We start from the raw sequence: 6,000 nt of genomic DNA on the forward strand, positions 1-6,000 counted from the left end.
CGGAGTACCACAGACATGCTTCGAGATAGCATTGACATGGTCTTCAAACAAAGGTCGGACTTTGAATACACAAAGGATCCATCAGGAACAACTTATAAAATAAGTCTTACGATTTCCTCATGGAAGAATCGTTAATCTTGCTAAAAAGGAAACTATAACAATAGGTCCTCCGGCCAGGTGTGCTAGGCATGACATCATCTTATCGGGTCATATAAAGACAAATGATATAACTCTTGGATATATGTTTCAACCATCATATCTGACCGAGATTCAGATCTGATCGGTGTCAGGATACCTCAGACTCATGATGCCTCAGGAGAAAAAGGTGCGACACAAATTGACGAGAAGACATTGTAAGATTCTCAGGAAATGAACTATGGAAGCGATTTCCGAACAACAGTTCATCATTGAGCCAGGGAGAGGATGACAGGGTGGCCGATGGACTCAGCAAAAATTCATTGAGATTTCCAAGAAGATGGATTTCCACAATTATGTGAACAAGGAGATAACATTTGTCAGATCAAATGATATACTGATGTATGCTCGAGGGAACATCCACAATTCAACATTGATCGAAAATGCACCTGGAAATATGGATTGAGCAACCCAATCAAGGTTAGAATGGTGATACAATAACCTATAGTATAAGGATGAACTATCGACCCTTAACTTCAAAGCAATATGGTTGCTAGAAGTAACAAAGTCACACGTCAGAGTTCACTTGTGTGTATTCCGGTTAGAAACAACACGGGGAACAAGAAAGAATGGTGGTGGTGAGAAGTATCACTATAACAAGAATTCTTAAGAGGTGGTGAAATTCTCACGACATTCTTGACATAAAAGACGGTAATACTCAAAGGTAAAGAAGAACAAATGTTGGATAGCAAGGAACTCAAGGTATAACACAAAACACGAACAAGTTTGTGTTGAACGGAAGGCAATAAAATGGTCGATGATAAAACAAATCATCGAGGGCAAGAATGGTATTTCTCATCATGAATTCAATTGATATCTAGGAAGGAGGCAAGATGTTGATGATGATCACGACAAATTTTGTCGAGAGGCTCCACGAAGAAGCAATCGAACAGCGACTGCATCAAGCAAAAGGACTGATGCAGGGATAGATTATTGGATCCATGGATACGACACCAACTCGGAACCAAGCTTATTATTCGAGGTGGAACGATAAGACTAGGGAATCAATGTAAGCTTAGCTCATGGTCGAAGGTTGTGCTCCGGGAATAAGGAAGAGGTAGCACAGTTAAAATCAGCACGATAATGATATAGCCAATCAGGCTAGGAATGACATGACGGAGTATTAAACTTCCCAACAACAAAGTACTAGGAGTACTGAATCATAGTGTCGATTCGATTCACTATGCAGTGTTCTCAGTTGACTAATAACTCAAAACACGGGGAAATCTGAAATCGGTGAGAAGCAATACTAGATGTATACTCATAGGAAGCGACACAGTTCTTTGATATTCTCGATATACCAGAGGGTAATACTCGAAGGAAGATCAAAATAGAGGTTGCAGAGATGTATTGATCTTCAGAAGACAAGTACTTTAACTTGCCCGAGAAATGGAATCAAAAAGAAAATATGGTCGGAACCACGATTGCAAAGGAACAATTCACAGATACCAGATGATATTTTATCAAGGAAATAATCATTAGTACAAGAAGCTTCCATGATAGGATCCACATCGTGTCCATGGGCATGAACACAAAGTTCAAGGTCGACTCCCACTTCTCCAATGCATAATCTTTCATTCACTTCTCACTTTCCATGAAGTTGTAGCGTTGAAATTTTATCTGATGAAAAGCCAGTAGAGTATAACCCGCATAACTTTCGAGTTCACCCAGATTATGGAAGGCATAGGTTCAACCCATCGGGGCATCTTAGGAACATATACCACAAACTTTAGTAGCAAATAACTCAAGCTCGGAAGCAGAGCAAGGTTGACAAAGGCATAGGATATTACTTGCCAAAGGCAGAAGACACAATTTACCGAAGGCATTATGTATCAAGGGAGAAACTCTCGAGGTTATTGGATATGAAGGACACTATCGGATAATAACCAAGCAATTGGTCTCGCAGACCACAAGGAATCTGGTGTGAGTATCGATACTCAATCAGAAGGAAAAAGAATGCAAAGGCATCAGATTAGAGAAACAACTAACTAATTCAAAGCTCAAATGCAAATGAATTATGATTTCCAAATCAAAGGATCAGAAGCAAACGCTCTGATTAAGAATGGATAAGTTGAATAGACTTAGGGGTACATTCAATGACAAGTTGATTGGTCGAGGACCAGCTCGTGTTCAAAATGACGTCTGAGCCGAAAGGATGAATCCTAGGATTCGACTGATGATGGTGAACATCCGCAACTTATTGAATCAAGGGACTCAAAAATGATAGTGACAAATGATGCGAATAAGATTAGTATACTTATGGGATTAACCATAATGCAAGCAAGCAAGAATTTCAAAAACAACAGGCTGTTGAGGATTTTCGAAATATCAAATAGTATTTCGAAGACTTTGGTGAAACACATGAACAACGGGGAAAGAACGGATACTCGGTAAGTGCGAGGAATTATCCATAGGGGGGTATTCATGTGGCAAGAACTGCAAGGCGGTAGGCACAAAGTATTATCGGAACATTGGAGAGAATTTCGGGGTATCTTGCAATAGCAAGATCAACGGGGAATGATTGTATGAATGGCAAGTGTACTTGGTTATCCACTGGGGTTTATCGATGGAATGGAATTGCAAAAGCGATGGTACAAAGTATCGAGGGAACATTGGAGAGTAACTTTGGAATCTTCTAGTGCATCAAGCGATCATGTGTATCGAGTGGCTCTTCAGGAGGAAGTAGTTACGAGAACCTAGAGTTAGAGTTAGTAAAACCATTTAACCCGAGTAGAAGGGAGATAAGAGTCCCAGAGCATAGACGAGGAATAAAAGATCATAATACCACCCAATGGCGACGTGGGCCCATAGGCCACACAGCCATGTTAGTAAAGGTTTTGCAATGACTAGACTCAACTTCGGCCAAGGAGTTGGAAAGGGGGATTCCTACAGGCAGTCGGCTCTAATACCAACTTGTGACGCCCCCGATTCAATCGTACACTAATCATGCACGCAAACGTGTACGATCAAGATCAGGGACTCACGGGAAGATATCACAACACAACTCTAAAAACATAAATAAGTCATACAAGCATCATAGTACAAGCCAGGGGCCTCGAGGGCTCGAATACAAGTGCTCGATCATAGACGAGTCAGCGGAAGCAACAATATCTGAGTATAGACATAAGTTAAACAAGTTTGCCTTAACAAGGCTACCACAAACTGGGATACAGATCGAAAGAGGCGCAGGCCTCCTGCCTGGGATCCTCCTAAACTACTCCTGGTCGTCGTCAGCGGCCTGCACGTAGTAGTAGGCACCTCCGGTGTAGTAGGAGTCGTCGTCGACGGTGGCGTCTGGCTCCTGGGCTCCAACATCTGGTTGCGACAACCAGGAAGAGAGGAAAGGGGGGGGGGAGGGGACAAAAGCAACCATGAGTACTCATCCAAAGTACTCGCAAGCAAGGATCTACACTACTTATGCATGGGTATCTGTGTAAAGGGGCAATATCGGTGGACTGAACTGTAGAATGCCAGAATAAGAGGGGGATAACTAATCCTATCAAAGACTAAGCTTCTGGCAGCCTCCATCTTGCAGCATGTAGAAGAGACTAGATGGTAAGTTCACCAAGTAGCATCGTATAGCATAATCCTACCCGACGATCCTCTCCTCGTCGACCTGTGAGAGAGCGATCACAGGGTTGTATCTGGCACTTGGAAGGGTGTGTTTTATTAAGTATCCGGTTCTAGTTGTCATAAGGTCAAGGTACAACTCTGAGTCGCCTGTTATCGTGGACACGGCTATTCGAATAGATCAACTTCCCTGCAGGGGTGCACCACATTACCCGACACGCTCGATCCCTCTGGCCGGGCACACTTTCCTGGGTCATGTCCGGCCTCGGGAGATCAACACGTCTCAGCCCCACCTAGGCTCAACAGAGAGGTCAGCACGCCGGTCTAAATCCTATGCGCGCAGGGGTCTGGGCCCATCGCCTATTGCACACCTGCATGTTGCGTACGCGGCCGGAAGCAAACCTAGCCCCCTTAATACAAGCGCGGGCTTACGGTCCAATGCGGCGTGCGCCGCTCAGTCGCTGACGTCAAAAAGAGCATCGGCTGATACCACGACGCCGGTTGCCCATATCTTGTCCCACGTGGCGGTTAGTGCGTATAAGGTCAACGACCCAACTCAGATCAAATACCAAGATCTCGTTAAGCGTGTTATTATGAAGTAACCACGGACGCCGACCAGGGCCAGCCCACCTCTCTCCTAGGTGGTCTCAACCTGCCCTGTCGCTCTGCCACAAAGTAACAGTCAGGGGCCGTCAGGAACCCAGGCCCACCTCTACCGGGATGGAGCCACCTGTCCTTTCAGCCCCCACATCGGAATCATTTGCGGGTACTCTACGAGCCAACCCGAGTTTAGTCACCACATGAATCATATAATGTATATAAGTATATACCTGTGATCACCTCCCGAGTGATCACGGCCCGATAGTATAGCACGACAGACGGACAAATATGTAGGGCCACTGATGGAATACTAGCGTCCTATACTAAGCATTTAGGATTGCAGGTAAGGGTAACAACTGTAGCAACAATGACAGGCTATGCAGCAGAATAGGATTAAGCGAAAGCAGTAACATGCTACACTACTCTAATGCAAGTAGTAGAGAGAAGGAATAGGCGATATCTGGTGATCAAGGAGGGGGGGGGGGGGCTTGCCTGGAAGCTCAGCTGAGAAGGAGGGGTCGTCAACACCGTAGTCGTACTGGGTAGCGGTGGCGTCGGTCTCGGTGTCTAACGAGAGAAGAGGGGGAAGAAACAATAAATATAATGCAAACATAAGGATGACGGTGCATGACATGACAATGAGCGTTGCTAGATGTGCCCTAACGCGGTAGTAGGTGATACCGGCGACGCGTTTTCGGACAGATGAACCAGAGGGGAAAGTTGCGTGTTTGCTATGCTACGGGTGTGTGGCGGGCGAACGGGCTGAGTATCCGGATTCCTCTCGTCGTTCTGAGCAACTTTCATGTACAAAGTATTTTCATCCGAGTTACGGATTATTTTATATGAATTTTTAAAGTTTTAAATCATTTCTAAATTATTATTATTAATTTAATTTGAAATTAGTATTATTGCATCAGCATGACGTCAGCAGTCAACAGAGGTGTTGACTGGGGTCAAACTGACATGTGGGGCCAGGGGGCTGGGTTGACCGAGTCAAATGTCCAGTCAGCAGTTGACTAGTCAACTGTTGACTGGTCAAACCTGGGTAGTGGGGCCCAGGTGTCATTCTCACAGTTTTAAGATTTTATTTTTTAAAAGATATTTAAAGGTGGGTCTACCTGTAAGTGTTAGGGGGGTACTTAAATTAGTTTACATTTAAACTAAGTTAATGGCCCACGGTTCAGTGTCATTTTAGGGGTTTTTAGTTAGTGGCTAATGATGCCTCGTCGGCATGTTAAGCCGTCTAACCGCCTGGGTTAACAGGGGACGGCGGCGACGACCATCCGGCCAACTGCAGCGTCAGCCGGACGCGTGACTAGGGGTGCCTGAAAGCCCTCGGCGCGGCGCAGCGGATGGTGGTCGCGGTAGGTGCGAGGGCAGTCTGTTGCGGTGCCGGCGTCGAGGCGAGCGGCGGCCGGAGCGGGCGGCAGCGGCAGCCGCAGATGGCAAGGCGAGCAGCGACACGGTAGGGGGGAAGCAGTGGTAGGCGGCGAAGCGCGAGAGCAGTGCGCGGGGCTGCGGTGGCGATGCGAGCCAGGGGGAGCGACGACGCGGCCGGCGCGGTTGTGGCGCGCGCGATCCGCGGTCGGGAGGTGCGAGTGGCTTGGCCGGGGCACGATCTCGTGCGCAGTGGCG

The sequence above is a fragment of the Triticum aestivum genome, chromosome 5D, assembly GCF_018294505.1.
Source record: "Triticum aestivum cultivar Chinese Spring chromosome 5D, IWGSC CS RefSeq v2.1, whole genome shotgun sequence".
NCBI classification, from domain to species: Eukaryota; Viridiplantae; Streptophyta; class Magnoliopsida; order Poales; family Poaceae; genus Triticum; species Triticum aestivum.